At 43.6% G+C, this 26953-nt stretch overlaps 1 protein-coding gene across 1 annotated transcript in view; it reads left to right on the top strand.

The window, feature by feature from the left end:
* Positions 1 to 26953, top strand: part of igsf9bb (immunoglobulin superfamily, member 9Bb) — a 660581-nt gene that overhangs the window by 28788 nt on the left and 604840 nt on the right. The window lies entirely within an intron of this gene.

The following is a 26953-nucleotide window of genomic DNA, read 5'->3' on the forward strand; positions in this document are numbered from 1 at the left end:
ATCAGTAACTGCAACACTATATTCTGCATCTTCTCCTTTTCCACTCCCCTATGTATTCTATGAATGGTATGTTTTGTCTGTACAGCGCACAAGAAACAATACTTTTCACTGTATCCCAATACATATGATAGTAATAAATCAATTTGATCATAATCGTATTGTGAGTTGACAAACTTTGGTTTTCCTGCAGACAGGGTTGCAAGGATGCTTTTGGCTACTTTCTAAGTGTTCTCCATTATTCAAAAACTGAACTGAAACAGCAAAACTTCAAAGAGAGAATTCAAACCCAGTCTATTTTATTCATGAGTAGTTAGCAAACACAGTGGCTAGTGGTCACTGGTTGCTAGGCACTCAGGCCTCCCGGAATCAATACATTTACAAAATATTATTTCCTTCCAAATGACGTAGCATAAATACAGAATTAAAAAGCCAGGACAGAATTTTAGGGATCCAATGCACAGCACACCACAGCATTACTACTGTAGGAAGGCAGCGGTGTAATGGTATTGTTGCTAGACTAGCAATCCAGAGACCCAGGATAATATTCTGGGAATTCATGTTTGAATCCCATCATAGCAGATGGGTGACATTTGAATTCAGTAAAAATCCACATTTAAAAGTCTAATGAACCCATTGTTGTAAAAACCTATCGGGCTCACTGATATCCTTTAGGGAAGGAAATTTGCCATCCTTACCTGGTCTGGCCTACATGTGACTCCAGCTCCATAGCAATGTGGTTGACTCTTAAGTGTTCTGAGGCATCGGGAATAAACGCCAGCGACACCCACATCCCATGAATGAATAAAGAAAAATCTCCGAGATAATATATGTACGGTTCTGCTTTGCCACAGTGAACAGTATGTGTGACTGGCATTATTGTGTTGAATCTATTATAAAACATTTAAAATAGCAAAGGTAAATAGAATGAGCACAAGATTAACACCTTACTTGAATGGATTCCTCAACAACCACATTTAGCACTGTATAAAGTGTTCCAAAACCTTAAAGGAAAGTAATCTAATGTTAGTCTTGGAACACCATTCTAGCACAGTGGGAGAAGCTGCATCTTGTCAAGAAAAATTCTATTTCTATTTGATGTGTCACACCTGTGCTTTGGGAGTTGATACAGTTACTGATTTCTTGAGAGATAATGGCTCCAATATCTTTTTATGGAGACAATTGGCTAAAATTAGAATCTCACTGTGGAGATGGTAACTCGTGAGTGTTAAAATTGTGAGTAAAGTGGCAAGTATGATGTAAATCACATTCTGTTGTTCCCAATAATACCTCTTATGTCCCAAGTAAATCAGAACAAAATAATTAGGAAGGAAATGGTGAAAGGGTTGACTCCAGCAAGTGACATTATTTGAACTTTGATTATGACAGTGTGGTGGTAAAGCAGATTCAATTGTAACTTTCAAAGGGAAATTTGAAAGGAAAAATGTGCAAGGCTGCAGGAAAAGAGCAGGGGACTGGAACTAATTGGGCAGCCCGTTTGAGGAGTCAGCACATACATGACCGTTTGAATGGCCCTCTTCTGTTCTGCAATTCTGTGACTCATTGGTATGCTTCCTCATTACAAGTGGAAATTGTAAATTGTGGTTGCTGTATCTTTCAGTTGTTTAATCAGGAGAAATCTGGTTAATTGTTCTGTGTTTGATTATGTGAGTCTGTCAACAATTGATGCTCACTGTGCTTGATTAGTTAAGACAGGGTGTGGACTCAGAGAAAAGTCAGCCAACAGTGATAAGAGCTGGAATCCAGAGCTGAAACATAGAATAGACTTTTTAAAAGCACTGAATAAAGCTTGATACATGAATACCTGTGGCGGGGGTGCGACATTGGCAGGACCGCAAGATCTCACTGGTGTAAACAACCGGAGAATAGAAACTATTACCATTTCTGCATAGATTTGAGATATAAAATATATATAACATTGCTGTCATGATGTGGAAGGGAGTATAAAAGCCACGAAATGGAAATGTCGGCGTTTGGACTGGGTAGGCACAGTAAGAAGTCCAGCAGGTTTATTTGGTAGCATGACTTTTGGAGCACTGCCCCTTTACCTGACTCGCCTGATGAAGGGTGTAGCGCTCCAAAAGCTCGTGCTACCAAATAAACCTATTGGATTTTAACCTGGTATTGTGAGACTTCTTGCTGGGACTATAAAAGGTCAACCATATTGCTGCTCCTTAAGCTGGAATATGAATGGCTGGGATGTGGTGTCTGCTGGTATTGTTTTATTGCAAGGAAAATGCCCAGCAGTGATGATCGCAATGTAATTTTATTTCTGTGGTGCGAGTTTCCATCCCAGTACTTTTACACTGTCTTTAAAAAAACGGTTCCAACAATTGGAATCTGCTAGTTTGTGCAAAGTATTTTAAATATTGTCTGTTGGCAAAATAAATGAGCAGTTTCTCGCACCAGAGGCACTGCATGGATAGCAAATGGGAAACCGGATGTGATTAGCCACCAGTAGCACGGTGGCACTATGGTTGGCACTGCTGCCTCACAGCGCCAGGGACCTGGGTTCAATTCTGGCCATGATGTGGGTATGCCGGCGTTGGACTGGCGTAAACACAGTAAAAAGTCTGACAACACCAGGTTTTAGTCCAACCGATTTATTTGATAATAGACTCACAAGCTTTCGGGGTTAGTCCCTTCGTCAGGTGAATGGAGAGTTCTGGCCTCAGACAGAGCATATAAAGCACAGACAGTTTAGAGATTACTGGACAAAAACAAGGGCAATGTCTTCTTTGACCTGAATCCAATTGGCCTTTAAATACACTGGGGTCTAGGAACCAGGGCAAACAAGGTGACAGGGCAAACAAGGTAATCATCACAAACAGTGAAACAGGCTTCAGAGCAACAAAGAAAAGTACATTATGTTGCTCAAATACAATTAATATTATTTCATTAAATCTTGCCTGTGGAAGAATTTGTGACCATGAGCTCAGTAATTCTGGCCTCAGGTGACTATCTGTGCGGAGTTTGCACATCCTCCCCATGTCTGCATAGCTTTCCTCTGGGTGCTCCAATTTCCTCCTATAGTTCAAAGATGTGTGGGTTAGGTAGATTGGCCATGCTAAATTGCCCTTTAGTGTCAGGGGGATTTGCACGGTAAATACGTGGGGTTATGGGGATAGGACCTGGATGGGATTGTGCCTGGTGCATACTCGATGGGCTGAATGGCCTTCTTCTGCATTGTAGGGATTCTATTCTATGATTGCACTGGGGGGGGGTGGAGAGGAGATCCACCAGGACGCTGCCTGGGATGGAATATTTAAGTCAAGAAGGGAGGTTGGATAGGCTTGTGTTGTTTTTGTTGGAACAGAGAAGACTGACGGATGACCTGATTGAGGTGTACAAGATTAGGAGGGACACGTACTGGATGGATAGGGAACAGCTGTTCCCTTTAGTTTAAAGGTCAGTTGCAAGGGGACACAAGTTCAAGGTGAGGGTTAGGAGATATGAGGAAAAGTGTTTTTACCCAGGAGGTGGTGATGGTCTGGAATGCACTGCTTGGGAGGGGGATAGAGGCAAGATGCCTCACATTAAGTTGATCTTTCTGTACACCCTCACTATGATTGTAACACTACATTCTGCAGTTTCTCATTCCTTTCTCTATGAACGGTATGTTTTGTCTGTATAGTGCGCAAGAAACAATACTTTTCATTGTATGTTAATACATGTGACAATAATAAATCAAATCAAATCAAGTCCTCTAGAAAGTACCTGGATGAGCACTTAGCGTGTCATAGCATTCAAGGACATGGACCAATTGCTGATAAATGGGATTAGGTGGGAGGTCAGGTGTTTTTTGTGTGTCAGTGCAGGCTCGATGGGTCGAAGGGCCTCTTCTGCCCTGTAGAATTCCATGGTGCAGTCGGATGAGAGTGGAATTGAAGGCACAGTGGGGGAAGGGGGATGTACTGGCTTCTCCGCAGCATGGTTCTCGTGGCAGGAGGTAGTGCACTATTCACTGGCAGTGGGATATTCTACTTCCACCGCTGTCAGTGGGATTTCCCATTTACTGCATCCCATGCCGATAGGAAACCAGCGGCAAGGGAGAGCAGAAGATCCCTCTGGAGAAACAGCTGGAAAATTCTGGCCACTGTGTTTGCTGTCACTGCGCTAGGAGTTCCAGAGACCTGAATTGGATTCTCAAGTGAGGGAAATGGACAAATCGCAGCACTTAATCTGCCCCATCTTTAAGGATCTATAAAAGGAATGGACAAAAACGAGGGCAATGTCTTCTTTGACCTGAATCCAATTGGCCTTTAAATACACTGGAGTCTAGGAACCAGGGCAAACAAGGTGACAGGGTAAACAAGGTAATCATCACAAACAGTGAAACAGGCTTCAGAGCAACAAAAAAAAGTACATTATGTTGCTCAAATACAATTAATATTATTTCATTAAATCTTGGCTGTGGAAGAATTTGTGACCATGAGCTCACAAATGCCTCGTACCAGGGTCCTTGTGAGCTGTTTCTCCATCTGGGACCCCTCCAGATGATTTCAGCTGAAATAGAAAATGCATTGCGTGGGTAACATTCAATTCAAACCAGAATCCCACCTCTCTCGGGCCCAGCCAGCTGCTGCAGCTCCAAGCTGTTTTAAGAAACTTGCACTCAGTCGCAAAGGAAAGCCCGTGTGATCTCTATTGAGACTAAAACTGGAAGCTGTAATTTATCTACCCAGCAAAACAAAAATATCATATTTATTAGGCACACAGCAGTTTAAAATTGACTTGCTGGCTTTTTCTTTTGATCGTACAGGCAATCCTTCACTGCAGCACACGTGCCATTGTTAATTTGTGTTGTAGCATAGTTACTGGCATTCGGTTTTTCACTGCCAAGGACAAGGTCTTGCACATCATGTAGGAAATGCCTGATTGCTTCAGTGGAGAAAATGATGTCTAGACATCTCTATTTCTCGCTGTAGTTGTTGCGGTCGGTCTTCTTATGTTAGACATGACTATCTGGTCAGACTGCTGAAGGAGTGGGCGATTTGCATCCATTTCATCAAAAACGATTGGGGAGATAAAACACAATGCGTTAAAGGATTGAAAATTTTATGTCTAAAAGTTGAGCCCTTGTTTGATTATTGGCTGAGTGTCTTATGGGTAGTTCTTTTTGCATTTTGAAGCTATTATTAGAATTAAGCTACGGGTGATGAGGCTAGTTCCTTAGTGAGATTATAGATCTAGGTAACTGGAAGTGTCACTATTTTGGGAGTGTTTGTAAAGACCCATATTTCAAATGTTCCCCATACCTATTGCAGTGGCCACAACTTTGTTTCTTTTACACGACAAGGCATTCTAATCTCTACATTTGCTTGTAGTCAGTAGTATAATTATCTGTAGCTTTACTATTGTCCTCGGAGTATTAAGGCATAATGTAACCCAGAATTGCCAGAAAAGTCAGTGTTGTATACCAAGAAAGAAAAGACTGAAAGCAATTGAACAAGTGGTCATTGGAGGTAAGCATTTGTCACATGTTCCTATTGAGCATGTTTTTACATAGCATTAGAACTTGTAGCAGAGAAACAGGTTATTTTCCCCACCATGACACAGTTGCCTCATAGTGCCAGGGACCCGGGTTCTGGCCTTGAGTGACTGTGTAGAGTTTCCATATATTTCCTGTGTCTTTGTGGGTTTCCTCCGGATGCTCCGGTTTCCTCCCACAGTCCAAAGATGTGCGGATTAGGAGAATTGACCGTGCTGAATTGCCCCTTTATGTCGAAAGAAGTGTAGGTTAGATGGATTAGCCATGGGAAATGTGCGGGGATAGATCAGGAGAGAAGAGGGCCTGGGTAAGATACTCTGTCAGAGTATCAGTACAGTCTCAATGGGCCGAATGGCCTCCTTCTGCATTGTAGGGAGTCGATGATAACTAGTCTATGCCAATGTTTTTGTTCAAACAACCTTCCCCCTACCCTGCTTCATCTCATCTTATCGCCATTTCTTTCTACTCCTCTCTCCTCATGTGCTTAATCAGCTTGACCTTAACGTATCTGTTTTTTGTCAACCATTCCAAGTGATGGTGAGTTCTACATTGTCACCACTCTTGAAGTTTCTCCTGAGTTCCCTATTGGCTCTCTTTACTAATGGCCTTATCCACAAGTGGAATAATCTTATCTATGTCTACCCTATCAAATCTTTTTACAATTTTAAATTGAAATGTATTTGTGAGAAAGTAAAGTCAGGCTCTAGGATCAATGGAATGTCAGCTTTGGGTGATGAACAATTGGAATCCACATACCTCGTTCACTTTTAGAACATTTTTAGCTGGATAGCAACCACTAGTGGTTCGATTACCACTTGAGGGCCCTCAACCAGCGTGTAAACTGTTGTACGATTATTGAAATACTCTGAGTTAAATGACTGTCTCTGCTAAATTTAATCCAGCTCTTTCACACTCAGGCTCAGCAATAACCAGGTCAAGCGAAAATGCCAACATTAGTGCCTATTCAAATAGGATATTCCACGTGAAAAGTTGTCAGGATTTTATTGTGCCTTTAACAGTAACTTTAGAAAGACAATGGGATAATGGAGCCACTAGGGTAGCTACCTCAGGACTGGTGATTTGCTGGAGTTTGTTCATTACCTCTCTGGACTTTCAGAAGTTTTTCTCCAATGATTAACCACACTCTCAGAAGGATGTGGCAGGTACAGAAAAGATTTACCAGAACGTTGCCTCGCATGGAGTGCATTAGCTATGAGGAGAGGTTGGAGAAACTTGGTTTGTTCTCACTGGAACGACAGAGGTTGAAGGGTGACCTGATAGAAGTTTATAAGATTATGAGGGGCATGGACAGAGTGAATAGTCAGAAGCTTTTTCTCAGGGTGGAAGAGTCAATTACTAAGGGGCATAGGTTTAAGGTGCGAGGGGCAAGTTTAATGGAGATGTACGAGGCACGTTTTTTACACAGTGGGTGGTGGATGCCTGAAAGTCGCTGCCGGTGGAGCTAGTGGAAGCAGATAGGGGCACCTGGACAAATACATGAATAAGATGGGAATAGAGGGATTTTTGTTCAGTCAGGCAGTATGTTCGGCGCAGGCTTGGAGAGCTGAAGGGCCTGTTCCTGTGATGTAATTTTCTTTGTTCTTTGAATTAGCATTTTTCTTCTTGTAAGTGTGATCCAGAAGAGGGGCCTTAGTTTGCATGAGTATTCTTAAAGGGGTTGGAAACACAGGTGAAGATTGCATATTACTTGAATGTTATTCTGACAGAGGGGAGACGGTTGCATAGTGGTATTGTAGTGGACTTGTAACCTAGTGACCCAGGGTACTACACTGGGGACCTGGATTCAAATCCCACCATGGTAAATGGTGAAATTTGAATTCAATAAAATCTGGAATTAAAAGTCTGTTGGTGACCATGAAACTATTATTGACTGTTGTAAAAACCCACCTGGTTCACTAATGCCCTTCAGGGAAAGAAATCTGTCATCCTTACCTGATCTAGTCTACATGTGACTCCAAATCCATAGCAATGCCCTCAGGGATAGGCAATAAATTTTGGCTCAGCCAGTGATGCCCGCACCTCATGAGAACATTTTAAAAAAAACTTCATCCTTTCTGTTATGTGTCACTTTTTAAGTTAGCAGAGAATTCGAAGAGCATTTCTAGTGATACTTGCTTGTCACTCATCTGGGGTTTATTGGATATATTTGCAATTGATAGTTCCAGTTTAAACAAGGAATGCTGCAGTATAGTGATTTATTTGTGAGAAAAGAATGATAAGACTGATGAGTGCTTTGCAAGGCGCTACACTCAAAAAATGACAAAACAAACCAAGAGTGAATACTCTGTAAGATGAATACTGTACCCAGTTCTGCGTAACCCAAGTACGACTCAAGTTGTCTGAGTCCTTAAACAATACACTGTCCTTAGCTCTGCATGTCCTGATGACAAAACCATCAAGGGTTTTGTAAATGTACAGTGACTCCACAAATAATAACGTATTTTTGGAGGAGAATGGCCATTTTGATAAAAGGGGAATTGATGATGAGATCCCCTTCTCTAGTGAAAGAGATCTGTGTTGTTAAATATTAAATCAATGTGCACTCTGCTGCGAATATTGTTTACATGTGAAACTAGCAGCTCAAAGCTGTTGTAATTCAATTCTTCACAAAGTGGTCATTTACAGATCAGCAGGGCTTAGTGGCGAGCACTGAGATACTAATGGGTGCATGCCCAGCAAGTCCGTTTGCTTAACTTAATTGCACATTGGGCAGAAATTGCATTTAATAGCATTCTAACGTTTTTGTAAAAAAAAGCAAAATCAAAAACGCCTTAGCAGATCCACAAAGCTTTAAAGACAAGAGTCACGGTCTGTACTCATCCAAGCACTGCTGTCTAATCTCAACTCAATCTACACCAGGATCTCACAGATAAAATCTCCAACTAAGTGGATGAGCAATCCTGTCCTGTAAACATGTGCTGTTATAAATATATCTGGTTCATGGGTTATCTTGGGATTTTAGAGGTCATTTTTAGTCCTGAGAAGAGTGGAGTTCAACTGTAGAAAATAGGGTAAATGCAACTAAAGAAGCTCGAACGCTATTACACTCAAAATGTGGGGGCCATGTTAACTTAGCCGGAAAGACAAGAACATTAATCAGTGAGTGGGATTTCGGAGCTGGAGAATTGTCGATGAGATGCCTTTGCTGTTTGCTGAGGGCAGCCCAGACTGTTGATTTGTTTTTAGGTGTTAGAGCCAAAATTAATTAAAAAGCATTCAGTGAGGCTTGGAAAGCTATATCGTCATGGAGATGGGTAGAATTTAAGAATGGTCTAGAGTTTCAATTTATCTGTGCTTTTGCTGTCACAGTATTATCCAGTGGAGGGGGTGAGGAGAGGGGGGTGGGGGGTGGGGGTGGTGGGGAGAGATAAAAGTGTTGCTGTCAGCAGCTTCCAGGCAGCAAAAGATTTACTGTTCGCTGGCTGTGTGTAGTTGGGGCTCAGGAGAAGTTCCAGGAGCCATTTGATAGCTCTGCACAGGTAGGGCTCAGGAGAAGTCCTGGGGAGCTGAGAAGGTGGCAGAAGGTCACTGGCTTCTTGTTGGAAAGGGTTAAGTCTCAGAATGAGCACTGGGAGCCATTTATAGTTTAGTGTAGCTGGGGAGGTTGGATCTTGGTGAAATCCAGAGGCAGTGTCAGCCCAGTAAAGCTGGCTGGCTATTACGGAGCTGAAAGTGTGCCAGTAAAAAGAGGCTGGAGTGCTGACATGGAAATCCAGACAGACAGGGTCTCGGGAGATGAGATTGAAACCTGGGGAGCTGTACAGTTGAGGCAGTTGGGGTTTGTGCAGCTTTGGCCAAATTCAGGGCCTGATCTTTGACAGTGTTTCCATGAGGTTGGTTGACTCATTGTGTTTACTGACATCTGGCTGGATTGCTGAGAAACCAGTGGGATCTGTCACTAATTGTGCAGTGGGGTGTGTGCCACCACAGTTTATCCGTTAATTCACATGTGCCTCATATTAACCCTGTTTGTTGGGGTATAAGATAGATTGTTTTTCTTTATGACCTTGATAGTAAAGTTTATTTCAGTTTGTTTAAAAGTTGTGGAACCTTGTGGCTTTATTCACTTAGAAAGTGTCCTGAATCTCAAACTTTGTCTACTTTAAACAAAACAGACAGGATTTTCTGACTGTGCTCACCCCAAAACTAGAAATCCTGCCTGAGGTCAACGGACCTTTCCGTGGTCCACCCCGCGCCTGCTCCGATTCCCGTGGTGGGCAGTACTGGAAAATTCTCCCCTATCTTATTGGCCCCTAACTGAATTTTACCAACAACTTGAGGGTCTGGTCTACAACCATATGTAATGGAGTGACCCTACACACTATCATTAATGCTGCTCTCTGCATTACTTCAGCTCACACTGATTCTTACCCTTTAATCTGCTGATACTGTGTATGGATGAGCAGAAGCAACCTCTTTGAATGCAGCTGAAATCAAATGCAACCAATTTAATTCTATGTAAGCTCATTTATCTTTATAATACCTGCTGTGCCTTCTCAAACTTAGACCTATGTCCTTTCGAAGTGTTTCCCTCGTGGATACAGTGAATATTATGATCCATGAAATGTCCCTCCCTATAATCCTGAGTCTCATTGAATCCCTCCAGTGCGGAAGAGGCCATTCTGCCCACTGAGTCTGCACTGATTCTCTGACAGGGTATCTTACCCAGGCCCTCTTCCCTGCCTATCACTGTAATTCCACACATTTACAATGGCCAAACTATCTAACCTACATATCTTGGCATACTAAGGGCCAATTTAGCATGGCCAATCCACCTAACCTTTACATCTTTGGTATGTGGTTGGACATGATGCACCTGGAGGAAACCCACGCAGGCACGGGGAGAACGTGCAGTCACCGCCACATATACCCAAGGCTGGAATTGAACCCAGGTTCCTGGTGCTGTGAAGCAGTGCTTGCCACTATGCCTTGCCAAGTCTGTGGTGGCTGTCTGATTCTAATTGGTTTGTGGCCTTTTTTTTTACATGCGCTGAGGGCCTGGATATGTAAAGTGTATGTTTACTCCAGTCAAGGCCCTGCTGCCACACATTGTCCCATGATGTCCCATGATTTGCACTGGAGCAAACCTCCTAGCAACTTTGTAGAAGTGTACGGTTCTGATCTGATTTCTCAACTGTTTGAAGCTGGAGAAGAAAGCCTCTTGCAGATTGAACTCAAGGCCCTAGTGTCAGCAGCATGAGCATTAACTAGAAGTAGCCCAACAGAGAGAGACATTACTGGCAGAACCTTCACTGCTTCCTGCAGTTGGTGTTCCAGTAAGTTGTCCAGCATGATATAGATGTGAGCAGAACCTTACAGAGTTTTGCCACAAGAATTTGCAGGGTGTCCCACAACCTTGTTGGGTGACTGCACAGCAAGCTCGGGACCAGAAAGGCCTGCAAGATATGAATCTCCCGTGTTGTAGCTTAGAGAGGTTCAGAATTGATTCTTCAAACAGGATATCCCAACTCATCCATTGGTGTCACTACCTGTTTTACAGGTTGACTGCGCAGGGGTAGTTTGTTCACCAGACTGTGGGTGTGGGGATGGGGGAGTTGCTGAGATGACCATGGGAACTTCGGTTGAAGAGATGTTACGGACACTTTGGGGCGGGCGGGGGGGGGCGCACGCAGAGACATTGAGTTTTAACCCATATTTGGGTCGGGTTCTCCAGTCTCTTCCACGACTCTGATTTTCTGGTCCCATTGCTGCGAACAAAGATTTGGCTGAGTGCCAAGCTCTCCATCTCTCAGTAGCGGGGCATGTGAGACTGGAGAATTCTGGCCTTAGTTGTTTGTGCAGTGTGAGTTATCCAGTGCTTCCACTTCGGACTGTGCCTACGCCGATACTTCACTGGGACAGGCTGCTGTAAAGTGACATCTTCTTTCACTAGAAGCTGGTTCCCGAGGAGTCAGCACAGTGATAGACGTAAGAATGCTGACTGCAAGGAACCCTTGAAAAATGTTTTTACCGTGCAATGCACTTGATCATGTGCTGCAGTAAGTGAAGCTTGAGTTGTGAGAGAAAAAATAGCAGGAAACTGGTACTTGTCCTCTGATTTCCACACTGCTCCATACTTAGCCACTTGATTCAAAGGAATTTACTGAATTCGGTGCTGTTTCCTTCTCCTCCTTCCTGTTATGTGTCACTTTTTCAGGAAGCAGAGAAGTTTGAAGAGATTGTTCACTGATCCTTGTACGCTTACCATGCATCTAGAGTTGATTGGACATCTTTGAGCATGCCATGTTTCAGTACAGTGATGTCTATGCAGGCAAAGAACACTTGACAAGTGCTTTGCATGGTACTATTGTTAAAGGATAAAAAGCCAAGTACCTGAGGTAAAGACTTCACCCATTTTGTTTGTATAGATAAGTCAAGGTAGCGCTCCCATGGCAAGCCTTCTCACTGTGCCATGTTTTCTGATGTTCGTTAGATTATTATCCTTTGATACCACCACCTCTCATGATGTCTGCATTGATAAATTTAAAGTTTGTTCATTAGTGTCTCAAGTAGGCTCACGTTAACACTTCAATAAAGTTACTGTGAAAATCCCCGAGTCATCACACTCTGATGCCTGTTTGGGGACACTGAGGGAGAATTTAGCATGGTCAATGCACCTAACCAGCACATTTTTTGGAATGTGGGAGGAAACTGGAGGAGCTGAAGGAAGCCCACGCAGACACAGGGAGAACGTGCAGACTCCGCTCAAACAGTAACCGAAGCTGGGAATTGAACCTGAGTCCCTGGCGCTGTGGGGCAGCAGCACCTGCCACCATGCCACCCTGATCCACTGCAGAGAGAGCGGCCGAGAATATTGAAGAGCGAAAAGCTACTTTCATCTACTCGCTAAGCCGCATGGCATTCTTGCTCCAGTGCTCACCTCACAAATAATATCAAAGCCTTTCTGATTTCTGTCTCTTGTAACTGGGCTGCCGCCTCGTGCTGCATCAACATTGGACATTTCATCATCTGATGACAGAAGGCCTTAGGAAGGCCCTTACCAGGCTGGAGGCTTGTCATGAATATTTAATAACTGCCCACCCTGGAAGATCTAGTACTCTGGCTTCTGTGTGCGCTGTCTTCAGACTATAGTAAAAAGCCTGTAGCTGGAATTCTACTGTTAAATGTATTTGTTCAATAAACTGGTAGCGTTGTTGGGCATTTGTTGAAAAATAATCTGTGAAAAATGTTTCACAAAAGTATGTTGCAAACAGAAAACATGCATACCTGTAAGTCATGTCCTTCTGGGGGCAGAGGCATTGCTTTGCTTTTCTTTACTCGTTTCTTTCAACTAATTGATTAAATGTTCAACTATTGGTAAAACTAAGTTCAATAACTGAAGGAATCCAAGGGATCATTTCATCAAAGCTTTGTTTCCTGCTGTTGCAGAGGTTTGGAGACTGGTTGCTTAGCGATTAGTATCGAAAACAGGTTAGTCAAAGAGATTTTCTGGATTTGAGGGAGGGGGGTTGAGAATCGGAAGATCTTTATGAACTTTAAATATACAAATGGTTTTGGCAGCAACAGAAGAATGATGAGGTGGCATGGTGGTCAGCACTGCTGCCTCACAGCGCGAGGAACCCAGGTTCAATTCCGGCCTTGGATGACTGTCTGTGTGGAGTTTGCACATTCTCCCCATGTCTGTGTGGGATTCCTCCGGGTGCTTTAGTTTCCTCCCACAGTCCAAAGATGCGCAGGTTAGGTGGATTGGCCATAGTAAGTGTGTGGGAGGGAGAGGGCCTGGGTAAGTTGCTCTGTCAGAGAGTCGGTGCAGACTCAATGGGCTGAATGACCTCCTTCTGCACTCTAGGGATTCTTTGATTCTATGAACAGTGGATGAGACTGACGTGACCTGGTAAAGTGAGTCCATTGAAGGACCTAGGGTTATTCTGCCCATTCATTCAAATAGAGCTCTGTGATTAAAAATAAATATATTGTGAGGATATGGTCTCTGGGAACAAAGGCAGGGGTGTGGAAGACTGCTATCTTGGACAAGTTTAAGTTGAGAATGACTTGAATGCAGCCTTGAACTTTTGAGTAATTAAAGTTCATCACATCTTCATCTGTCACAGTTTAGCCTCTGATTTCTCTGTTGTTAGGCCATTCATTCTTTTTTTCTCGATGGACTGCCATTAGCAGCCTTTCCCCTGGTTTTTGTAGCTATGACTCATCTTTTGTTCCCTCATCCTGCAGTATAAATATCTCCCATTTTCTATGCCTTTTAGCTTTGACAAAGAGTTATCTGGACTCGAAACGTCAGCTCTTTTCTCTCCTTACAGATGCTGCTGGACCTGCTGAGATTTTCCAGCATTTTTTCTTTTGGTTCCAGATTGCAGCATCTGCAGTAATTTGCTTTTATTCAAAGTTCATTTAGTATACAGGAAGGAGTAAATGACTAGATTTAAATCTGTTATTTGTTTTGGGGTTATTTTCTCATCTTTATAACTCAGAGTGGAAAGGGTTCAGCGTACCATGCAGAACATACAACACCTAAGTCATTAGGGCAACAGTATTGACCTCTTGTTGGTTCACACTTCACTGGTTTCTGTGTCAATTGCAATGCTCCATTGAAACAGTAATATTCCCAAGTTAAAAGTCATTTTGCTGTTTCTGTCACTGTTGTGGGAGTGAGAAACTTAAGCCAGATGATCAGGATGTCCATGCCCATGGAAAAATATGACTGTGGTCGTATTTACCCAATTGACCAGAAAAGTCATGCCTAAAAAAGGAAATGAAGATGGTTTCAAAGTAACAGTATTGTATATATTTAGGGCAAAGAAAGCTCATCTAAATTATTTACCACTGTGGGGGGCCACCACCTGGATATTTAAATGGACGGCATGATGGAACAGTGGTTAGCATTGCTGCCTCACAGCGTCAGGGACCCAGATTTGATTCCCGGCTTGGGTCACTGTCTGTATGAAGTTTGCACATTCTCCCTGTGTCTGCCTGGGTTTCCTCTGGGTGCTCCGGTTTCCTCCACAGTCCAAAGATTGTTGGTTAGGTGCATTGACCATGATAAATTCTCCCTCAGTGCACCCAAACAGGTGCCAGAGTGTGGCAACTAGGGGATTTTCACAGTAACTTCATTGCAGTGTTAATGTAAACCTACTTGTGACTAATAAATAAATAAAATGCAGTTGAATGTGCAGGAAGACAGTGATATTGACTCTCTTGGCAGAGTATGCAGTAGATGGTGGTCATTGTTGACTGCAAATGGAAGGAGTACATACAACATAAGTAGCAGTTCAATAGCAGGTAGAGAAAGCTTCCTCATTGTTGTAAACTGAATAGTTGCTGCTGGCCTTTTTGAAGCTCATTAAACCGAATACAGTTTTCTGATGTTTATGTATGTTTATCCGCTCCTCAAAATGTCAGTACAGGTCATGCAAAGGAATAACTTGCCATTTATAATTGACTGCTGCATCCAAACTTAGATAAATCCAAAATGCATACCCCTGATTCAAGGTATTGTCATAGACAATAATAAACAGCACGCCAATAGCTTCCCCCTCTCGCCCCGAAATTCTGTCATTGTTTGACTCAGTAATGATGTGACCTGTAAGCTTTTGCTTTTAACTTGCGGTATTTAGGATTCAAGCTGTCACTTGAATGCAGGAAGGAGAGAGCAGGAGGAGGTGAGGGCATGGGTGGGCTGGAGGGGTGGAACATATGGAGGGCTCATTATACATGTTTAACATTTGTACAAATGGATCGTGGTGAATTTTAATATGGAATCCGTGGGGTCGGCTAGGCATAGGGCCAGGAAGCCATGGGGTCAGCTAGCCTTGGGGTCAGCTAGCTGTGGGGTCACTCAGCCTTGGGGTTGACTAGCCACGGGGCCGGCTAACTGTGGGGTCGGCTAGCTGTAGGTTTGGGTAGCCGTGGGGTCGGGTAGCCGTGGGGTCGGGTAGCCGTGGGGTCGGGTAGCCGTGGGGTTGGGTAGCTGTGGGGTCAGGTAGCCGTGGGGTCAGGTAGCCGTGGGGAGTTGAAGCCCACACAAATCAGCTCCAGAGTAAGACACTCTGTCAAAGAGTCAATGCAACTCGATGGGCCAAATGGCCTCCTTCTGCACTGTAGGGATTCAGTGTAACCCAATGAATTATACATTTCAATCCAATGCATTAGGCTGCGTGCCTGCCACTACCTCTGGAGGGGTAACTTTTGTGAACTAACATACATCAGTCACTCAAGTGGAAAAGGGGTGACCTTATAAAGGTTTGTAAAATCATGAGGGGCATAGATAAGGTGAAGGTCTTTTCCCGAGGAGTACAAAACTAGAGGGTAGAGGTTTAAAATGAGAGGGGAAAGATCTAAAAGTGACCTGAGGGGCAACCTTTTCTCACAAAGGATGGTGTGTGTATGGAATGAGCTGCCTGAGGAAGAGGTAGAGGCTGGTACAGTTAAAACATTTAAAAGACATTTGGACAGGCGCATGGATGGGAAAGGTTTAGAGATATAGGCCAAACACAGGCAAATGGGACTAGTTGGGGGGGAGGTTCTCATAAAAACAGGAGTAAATCTCGTTGGTTTTCTCAGTGGGATTTTAAAAATGAATCTCTCACACTCTGTGCGCGCAGGGTATACTAGCGTGAATCTCGTGAACAATAAATGGGTGGGGCCTATTCCCACAGGAGAGAATGGCAGCATAGCGCTGAGCAGGTCACTGCGCATGTGCCGATCTGTCACCCCGCACTGTTGGCCTCCCAGTGTGTAAACCTCGCAGGGCTAGATCACTGACTCCCTGAACCTGTCTGAACCCAACCATTGCCCTCTACCTACTCCTGGCCTGCCTTGATCTCCACCCCCTCACCCCCTTGCTCCCAGCAGCCCCATTCTCCCTATACCACACTCCCCTGCACTGGCCCCCCTGCCTCCAGCCCTGAATTGCAGGCCTCTTTCCCTCTGCTCGAGATCCCTTTGTAGAGGGCAGTGGGAGCCCCATCCCCACCAATTCCTACCCTGCTTCCCCCCCCCCCCCACCCTCCAAAATAGGCCCGATGCCCAGTTAGCAGTGTCAAGGTACCTCCTGGGCATTGCCACTTTGCTGCTTGGGCAGTGCCAGAGGGCTAGGCTGATACTGCCTACCTGCTAGTGCCCAACCCACCCCCCTCCCCTTCACTCCAGCGATGTTGGGCCACTAGCTCTTTGCAACTGGGGAGCCATGGTAAACTCCACTGGAGTGAAACATTCCTGGCAGGGCGGGGAACAGCTAGTGGGCCTGGAGATGTTGGGCCCAGGCCTGCTAATGATATTCAAAATACATTTAAATGTCCATTAACAAAATTGTGGAGCTCTGCGCCAATTTCTGGCACAGAACTGATGCTGCTGGAAATCCATGGAGAATCTTGGAGGCCATTGGCACCCAACGGGGAGCCTGTGAAATGGCCTCCACTTGAGTCTCCCAGCCCACTGCTCTGCTTTTGTAGCTGGGGAATCGCCCCCAATAAGTTTAGGAAACCTGGTTGGCATGGACGAGTTAGGCTGGAGGGCCTATTTCCATGTTGTATCTCTCCATGACTCTCTCTGACTCAAAACTCCCAAGAATTAGATTTTAGTGCAGTCAAATTCACAGCAACAAAATATGATGCAAGTGGAAATTCTCATGCAAGCTGTCTACAGCTTTTCCGTGGTGTCAACCAGGATCCGGAGAGAGATGTTTGGTATTCTTGGTTATCCCCAACACTGACTCATCATCTGTTCCCTTATTCTGTTAGCAGGCAGTATGAAATGTACTGCTGTGGCACACTACAAAGCTGTGTTAGGAGCTTCATTAAGTATTTATCAAGCATTTGAGCACAAGCTTCTGTAAGGTCAAGCAAAGTGGATTTTTTTTGTGTGAAGCTCAGCATTGGTTTTGATATTCCTGCAATTGTGGAGCTTTGACATTGAGGATTCTTTATTTGATCGTTAAACAACTCTACAAAGACTCGAAGATCACAACTTAAGAGTGTGTGTCTTTGATCTGTTGACTCTGCGATAGTTCCTTTTGATGGGCAAAACACTCCTGAGAGGTGATGATGGGGGTAAATCTTTCTTCTAAGTAATTTTAGAGAAAAAGCGTGATTGCACAGTGGAATGTCCTGATTTGTATTTCTGTTGGTCAATTATCCAGGGGACCTCCCCATTCTTCTTACCACTTCTTTCCCAGAGTACAATATTACTGGGCAATCATTGCTCCAATCTTTTGTTCTTTACATGAGAACTTGTATGCACCCGTAATTATTGATTCGAACACCTGGTGTATTACCACAATATTGGATGGGATTTTTCCATGCCCCCGATCCCAGCAAGATCTTCTGGTCCCACCATGGGTGTCCCGTTGGCAGGATGGGCGAGCGACGTACAACATCGTAGACTTCAGTGGGACAGGAAGATCCTACCAGTGGCCAATGGTGAGCTGCTGTCTCTGCTGGAAAATGTGTCACGTGATTGGGGGGGGGTGGTGGGGTGGGGGGGAAAGTGGGGGAGGGAGGCTATCGGTTTCTACAGAGGAATTTAAATGGTTTGTAAATTATTGGGCAACCAAAATTAGATCGTGAAGCAGATTGATCTTGTAGCACTTTCCATTGATGTTTTTTGCCATGAAGGTTTTAGGATTCATAGAATCATACAGTGCAGAAGAGGCCCTTTGGCCCATTGAGTCTGTACCAACACAGTAGAAACATCTGAACTCAGTGTTTGCATTCATAAGATTTTACAAATGGTGAGAAAGTCACATTATACATTGCTTATTCTTCCCATGACAATTCACTCATAACTCCAGGTTAAAATTTTCAGTCTCTGATGAGCATGTAATGAGGTGACATTTAACAGGATAAAAGGTAATTGGGACATGCTTTTGAGTTTAAAAATAAGAAGACACAAAGAGCTGGTCTCAGTGAAAGAGAGAAATGATCTTCTAATCGCAAGGGTTTTGTTTTAAATCCCAAGATTCTTGCTCACATTTTCAAACAATGAAGTTGATATCAATGCTTTGCCTCAATGGATTAGAGGCAAGAGCCAGTACTTCAATTTAAGATACCCCCAACTTCAAAAATACTTTGTAATTTCAAGTTAATAATTGACATTGGGATAATTTTTAAAAATCCCTTGTGATTAGAAGATCCTTTGGAAGGAGTGTTGCTTGGCCTTTAGACAGTGAGAGAGAAGAACCAAAATGACCGATCTTGTATCTCCTGTGCTTGCTTGGAAAAGTGCCATGGGTAACGGAGAGGACGTGGGGGGTAATTGAGGAGGCGTTAGGGTCTCTTTGGAATTCTGAAACAAGAAGGAAAGGTGTTGGTTGAAGTTGATGGAAATGGTCGAGGGTGGTTTGTTGAATGCAAAGGCTGGTGGAGGAGAAAGTACAAGGGAAAGAAACCTGGTTGTGGTCCTTGGGAGGAACAGACTGGGGGAAGGGGAGAGCTCAGAAGCGTGCCGACCACAGTGGGGCCCTTGCTTGGGGAAAGCAGTAAGACATATTGAAAGCAGGGAGAATGATATAGAGTGCATCCAGGAAATGAGATGTGAGAAAGTGTAGTTGACGTAGCTGTGAGAGTCAGTGGATTTATGGTAGATGTTAGTTGATTCCCTGTTTCAGAAATGGAGATGGAGAAGTTGAGAAAGGGAAGGGAAGAGTTGAAGATGGACCATGTGAAGATCAGCAAAAGTTTGACCTTTGGAGTCAATTTGATAAAACTTTCCAATTCAAGGTGAGAGCAGGAAATGGCACCAATACATCAGTGTACCTGAAACAAGCTAATGGAGGGGCTTCAGTTAGCCAGGGGCACAGAATGTTTCACATCTCCCATAAAGTGTTAGGCATAGCTTGACCCATGCAGGTTTCAAAGAACAAAGAAAATTACAGCACAGAAACAGACCCTTTTGCCCTCCAAGCCTGCACCGATCATAGTTTCCATAACGGCACATTTTAATTGGAGGAAGTGGTTGGAGATAAAGGAGGAATTGTTCAATATAAGTAAATAGTCAGCCAGACAGAGGAAAGTTCTGGAATGGTGGGGACTGGTTGAACCTCCATTCAAGGAAGAAATAGGGATACCTCAAACTATCGTGATGGGGGTTCGAGGTATAGAAGCACTCAATCTCCATGGGGGAAAGGAGATACTGGGGTCAGGAGACTGGGAATTATTAACATGGTGGAGGATGTCAGAACAATCACAATTCAAGGTGGGAAGAGACTATACAAAGGAAGGAAAAGATCATAAGGCATTAAGATATAGGAGCAGAATTAAACCATTTGGCCCATTAAGTTTGCTCCACCTATCGATCATGGCTGATAAGTTTCTCAATCCCATTCTCCTGCCTTTTCCCCATAACCCTTGATCCTTTTACCAATCAAGAACTTATCTATTTCTGTCTTACATACACTCAATGACCTGGCTTCCACAGCCTTCTGTGGTAATGAATTCCATAAATTCACCAACCTCTGGCTGAAGAAATTCCTCCTGAATTGTGTGGGGCAAGAAAAGGCTGAAATGATGAGACCACTTGGGCTTATGGATCTGGTTTATGGATCTTGTGTTGTTTGGGGTTGGGGGACTATGAAGTTGGAGGCCACAAGGCGGAGATCTCCAAAGGAGATGAGGCCAATGAACGTCAAATGAGGACTATCAGTGTTATTTTGTACAAAGATCAATCCTTGTGGCTTCCACCGCTGTGTGAATCTTAGTTTGTCTAAATTGTCTTCACCGTTGAACATTTTTTTCATGGAACCATGGTTTTATTGCATATTTTAAAAGCGGAGATCATTGATCATGGATATGAGTTCACAAAGCAAAAGTACAGTGATTTTTGATAGCTTCAGAAATACATTCAAAGCGGTTGACGTAGTTAAACCAGTAGTAGTCAGGGGAGAGCACCAACTGTGTGGGGAGGTGTGAGCTGAGTCAGAAAGGAAGGGTGGGGGGGATTGAGCACTGCACTGAATACCTGGAAGGAAAGTATTTTTGTAATTTTACCCAGCCACTGAACTAGCCCAATGAGAAACATTTGGAGGAGTCAGACTGATTAATACAACAGGCAAACTTCATACCAAATAAACTGAGATGCCTCTCACAGCTCGTAGTCCTTTTACTCATGTTTGTACATAATCGCATAAATATCACTCCATTTCTCGATCACCAGAGCATTATTTTTATATCTAAGTGACAGGAACATGAAAACCGACTTCACTGCAAAAAAATAGTGATCATCATTAATGTCAGTGGGTGGAAGTATGATTTATTTTGTCACAGTTTGCAGTGAGGGTAACAGAGGAAATAATGTAAAACTCCCAGCAATCTGTAGAGTGACTGAGCTAATGGTACAAGTTATTTACTCCATAACAGCTTTATTCTCTTGCACCGTTCTATGTTGAGCGTGCAGTAAATGCATCATTGGAATTCCCCAGGATTTTCTTGGCTGTTTTCAAAGATGTGTATTCTGGGAGTGCTGCGATTAAGTGACTCGACATCAATTAATTGAGTTATAACGGAATGGGTCTGAGGTCAATAGGTTTAAATAGCCTGCACGGTACGGTAGCACAGTGGTTAGCACTGCTGCTTCACAGTTCGAGGGACCTGGGTTCGATTCCTGGTTTGGGTTACTATCTGTGTGGAGTTTGCACATTCTCCTCATGTCTGCATGGGTTTCCTCCAGGTGCTCTGGTTTCCTCCTACAGTCCAAAGGTGTGCGGGTTAGGTTGATTGACCGTGCTAAAAATTGCCCTTAGTGTCCTGAGATGCATAGATAAGTATGTAGGGATATGGGGGTAGGGCCTTGGTGGGATTGTGCTTGGTGCAGACTCAATGGGCTGAAAGGCCTCTTTCTGTACTGTAGAGATTTTACTGTGAGAAAGTTGTTGCAGTTATGTAGATTTATTTTGACCGAGGCCTGAGCTGTTCGCCTGTCCGGCGCGGATACTTCATGGAACGGAAGCGGACGCGATACTCTTATCTGACCGGGATCAGACCTGGAATGTGATTTTGTGCTGCTCGTTCAACGGGCAGCCCACATGAAATGTGCGCTGGAAAAGATCAGCCCAGAGGACGGGAAGGGCTGATCAGGGAGCGTCAGACCTATTTAAAATAAATAAATAAATTGCGATGGAGAAACTATGCAGAGTGTCTAAGCAGCACGTTCGGACACAAACCTTAATCCTCCGACGCCTTTTTAATTTTATTTCAGTCCTGACATTTGGTCCCACTCTGGTTCAAAGTTGTAGCCAAAAAGTAAAGGTTGCCTGGCCATCCATAAAGGCAGACAGGCCACACAAAATTGGGTTCTGTTGATCCTCTATGGGCTGAATTGTCTGTTTGATTACCAGTGGGTTCTTTTCAAGGGATGTGGGTTTTGCTGGCTAGGCCAGCATTTATTGCTCATCCCTAATTACCCTCGGAGGTGATGGTGTGTGCTGCGTTTTTGAAGCTCTGCAGTCCATGTGGTATTGTACTCCATTACACTCCTTACTTTTGCTTGTTGATGGTGGACAGGCTTTGGGAAGTCAGTTGTGTTATGTATGTTGGGCCATGTCCCTTTCAGAGAACAGGTCAAGGTGACCCTGCAATCAGACTCCACCCTGGGTGGAGACCTTGTGCTGATTGTGCTAGAGGATAGACATATTAATAAACAGTTTCAACAGTAGTGTATTTCCAATAACCTCATGGTCTTGTATTAGTCTTTATATCAGACCTCACACCCCTCATGTATATTAAGGTGTTGAGTTACTCTCCATGGAATTGCCAGCCTTTGGCCTACTCTTGAAGCCAAAGTACTTGTATGATTGATCCAGTTCAGTTTCTGCTCAATAGTAACCCACAGGATGTTGATAATGGGGGATTTGTCAAAGGCAATGCCACTGAATGTCAAGGGGAGATGGTTTGATTCTCTCTTGTTAGCGATGGTTATTGCCGTGCCCTTTATCAGTCCTAGCCTGAATATTGTACAGCTCTTATGAATAACAACATTACAAAACATGACAGGCAGTGAAACAAGTAAAACACTTCTGCTGAATCTGAAATCTGTCTTGCATCACTATTTTCTTCTAAACACCAATTTCTACAGTCAAGTAAAAATCACGACAAAATTGTTTCAGAATCTGAGGGGTCATGAAAGGTGCTGAACATCATGCTCTCATTGGTGAGCATCTTCTGTCGTTATAATGGAGGGAATGTAATTGATAACTCTGCTGAAGATGGTTGTGCCGAGGGCACGACCTTGAGGTGCTTTTACAGTGATATTCTGGAGATGATTGACATCCAGTAACCACAATAATCTTCCTTTGTGCTCAGTAAGACTCCTCATTCCCATTGATTCCAGTTGTGCTAGGGCACCTTGAAGCCACATTATGTGCCGTCTGGAAGTCAAGGACAATCCCTCTGATGTCGCCTTTTGAGTTCAGCTCTTTTGTTTAGGCTAAGGCTATAGTGGAGCTGAGCTGTCCTGGTGTAACCCAAACTGATGGGAACAATGAGTCCCCTGAGGGGCCATGAATCATGACTCTTTAAACTGTGACCCAACTACATGAATATTGAGGAGGAGTAGGACACAGTAGGAGTAGGGTGGCATGTTGGCACAGTGGTCAGCCATACTGCCTCACGGGGCAGGGATCCAGGTTCAAATCTGACCTTGGGAGTTTGAACATTCTCCCTGTGTCTGTGTTGGTTTCCTCCAGATGTTCCGGTTTCTTTGCACAATCCAAAGATGTGTCAGTTCGGTGGATTGGCCAAGCTAAATTGCCGCTTAGTGTCCCAAGATTATTGGTCAGGGGAATTAGTGGGTAAATATGTGGGGTTAAGTGTAAACAGCCTGGATAAGATGCTTTGTCAGAGAGTCAGTGCAGCCCCAATGGGCTGAATAACCTCATTCGGCACTGTAGGGATTCTACGTCTGTATCTTGGCAATGCAGCCGGCACGCTCAGGAATGCCGGATGCATATTTTTGCCTGGAACCAGCCAGGGATTGTCTGGTGTCCCAAGTGTATATTGCCCAAGTCCACAGTCTTTTTAACCAGAACTGGTTATTTATAGCCAATAATTACATACTTGGACCTCTTCCAAGTAAGAGCTTCTCTTCAAGATCATACTTCCTTCTTAATCATTTGGACCTGACATCAGTATTCCATTCGCATCATGTATGCTTCTGATGTTAACCCTTTACTCCATGACGAAGGCTTGCGAAATCCAGAAAATATGAAATGTGTGCATTCACGGAATATAGTTTGTGTTTACGAGTGCTGTGCTTATCGGGTCCAGCATAGCATGTGTGAGATGTTATCAGCAATGCCCTCTTCATGCTTTGATAGTGCAGAGAAATAGAGCATTCATTGCTGCATCATGGTCTAATATTTCAGTTTCCAACAGATCTTTCCTTGTCACTCTTCTGAATGATATTGCCTACTTAAGACTAAATTATGAATGGCTTCATGATTTGGGCTGGCATTTACAAGAGCTGCATTCAAAATGTCAAAACCAATTTTATTCGCAGCCCTGTCTAACTGGATTTAACCCAATTCTGAGGTGAAGGATCAGTCTACAATGCCGCCTCTGCACACAAAAGTCATTTTATCAACTACATTATTGTAAGAAGCTTGGATAATTCACACCAGCCTTTTGGGTTTTGTGTGCACAGACTGGGGATTCAGCTGGTGCATTGACATAAGATATAGTTTCCTGTAAATCTAACCCACTAATAAGAGCAATGGTCTTCAAATGTTGAATACTGAAGGGTTTAAAAAAATCCAGTGTTGTTTTGTAATTAGTTGTTTGGGCCATTTGGTTAGTGTCAGTTTGCAAAGTTGAGTCCTTTTGAAACAAAGTAGAAAATGTTTCTATCATAATAGGATAAGTGATACAAGCAGAGTATATTTGGAAGAAGCCTAACATTATGCGGCAATTTTGTCGTGACTTTTACTTGACTGTAGAAATTGGTGTTTAGAAGAAAATAGTGATGCAAGACAGATTTCAGATTCAGCAGAAGTGTCTTACTTGTTTCACTGCCTGTCATGTTTTGTAATGTTGATATTCATATTTTAGTGGGTTGAAGGCTTAGATGATATATTTGAAAGGAGCTTGTGTGTTTACAAAGCTTTAATGAACAGCGTCCAAAGGAATTACCTTCATGAATCAACTCAGTAAATTTTGATGTCAAAAAAGTGATTCCTATTAATTGTGAAAAAGCTAGGATTAAATGTTTCTGGTTAAGTTCGCTTGTTCAATGTTAAGCCTCTGCTGACTGGCTGGTGCTCAGATAGGTCTGTAAATGCAAACTCCAGCCCCAACACAGCACTGTTTTCAAGATGTAGAACAAAATATATCAGATAATGTTTCATGCAGGTGCTAGCACTCAGGAACTTTGCCATGGGTAGGAATAAACCATAGTGGAGTTCCCCACCATTTCCACTATGCACTGGTGCTGGGCAAGAATCCTTATATAATAAGTCCTTGGAGGTGAAAGTCCCTTCACCCAAAATTCCTTTATTTACAAGATCCAACAATACTATATAGAGTCCTCTCAGTGTGCAGCTTACATCTGGAGTGCCAGAGGAACTGACACTCCTGTTTTAAGCATGGGGGCTCCCTGATTTAACCATCAATTTGGCCCGTAACCAAGGGAGTTCATATTCAAGCAGGCCAATCTCAATTGCCTGATTAAAATCGTTACACCTAACTACTACTTGAAGTTTGTCTGTCAACAGTCATTGCTCCTGTTCGTTCATTTTGCTCCAATCGTCTCACGTAAAGCTGTATTTTTATAAACTGGTTAAGAGTTAAGTTGAACAGGGCAGCTCCGTAGTACAGGACAGCACATGTGCTGAAAAAGATCAGGGTGAAATTGAAGGAAATCAGGATATATTAATGGGGTGGTAGAAAATGTAGGTGTTGAAGTGTTTACATTTTAATAGAGAGGGGACACCGAGAGGTAAGGAGCTGGTAAATGCAAGGCAGAGATAGGTGAAAGTCTGTATAAAGATGACGGCCAGAATCCTATGTTGCCTGAGCTTGCCTGTGCATATTCCAGAAGCACAGACATTGTGTACATGCCCTGACTGCGCAATGTTTTGGTTGGTGAGGGTGCACAAAAGTCAGAATCGCGCCTGCCTAATATCAAGTGGTAATTTCACCCATTAAAGGGCCAATTGACCAGAAGTCGACATGGTTCATCTGCTCTACGATTGGCAGGTCAGCTAATTGGCCAGACGGTCTTGATGTTTTAGCTACAACTTTGATCCAGGATGGAATGAAATGTCACAGCTGAAATAAAATGAGAAAACATGTCTGGGGACTGAGATTGGCACTCGAATGTGCCGCCTAGTCACTTCTTGCAGCTTGTTGCCTTCGCCACTTATTTCTCACAGCTCTGTAATTACAAAATGCCAGTCCGCACCCTCCTTTGGCTCTGCACCTGCCCTCATCCCACCCTCCCTGGCAGCGTTGAACTTTTCCCAGCACACGGTTCACGCTGGCTTCCTGTCAATTGGCCAGCCAGCATGAAGTTGCAGTTTGGGATCACTTGCAGCCAGAAGCATGTTTCATTCCCACTCAGTGCATGTGCCGAATGGGCGAGCAATCCAGGCCAACGTGTTCTGTTTGTTACACATTACAACCTTCACTGTTGGTTTGGAATTAGCCAGGCCAACCGAGAGTCAAAGCAATGGTGGCACAAATCCATTTGCGGTGTTGCCACTGGTAAGCTTAGAATCTATAGAACCCTACAATGCAGAAGGAGGCCATCTTGCCATTGTGTTTTCACTGATTCTGTGAAAGAATATCTTAATCAGATCCAACCGCCCCCCCTAACCCATGCATTTACCATTTCTAATTCACACATCTTTGGACACAGGGGCAATTTAGCATGGCCAATCCACCTAACCTGCACTTCTTTGGACTGATTTGATTTGATTTATTATTGTCACATGTATTAACAGACAGTAAAAAGTATTATTTCTTGCATGCTATATGGACAAAACATACCATTCATAGAGAAGGAAAGGAGAGAGTGCAGAATGTAGTGTTACAGTCATAGCTAGGCTGTTGAGAAAGAGCAACTTAATGCAAGGTAATTGCATTCAAAAATCTGACAGCAGCAGGGAAGAAGCTGTTCTCGAGTCAGTTGGTATGTGACCTCAGACTTTTTGTATTTTTTTTCCCAAAGGAAGAAGGTGGAAGAGAGAATGTCTGGGGTGCATGGGGTCCTTAATTAAATTGAGGTCCTAAATTGCCCCTGTGTCTAAAAATGTTAATTATTCTGGCTGCTTTACTGAGGCAGCGGGAAGAGTAGACAATGGACTGTAGGAGGGGACCAGAGAACCTGGAGGAAACCCACACAGGTAGAATGTGCAAACTCCAGACAGACAGTGATCCAAGGCCAGAATTGAACCCAAGTCCCTGGGGCTGTGAGGCATCAGTGCTGACCACTCTGCCACCGTGCCGCCCTAATTTAATT

Source organism: Carcharhinus amblyrhynchos, chromosome 29 (assembly GCF_965287045.1).
Source record: "Carcharhinus amblyrhynchos chromosome 29, sCarAmb.v2.hapA, whole genome shotgun sequence".
NCBI lineage: Eukaryota > Metazoa > Chordata > Chondrichthyes > Carcharhiniformes > Carcharhinidae > Carcharhinus > Carcharhinus amblyrhynchos.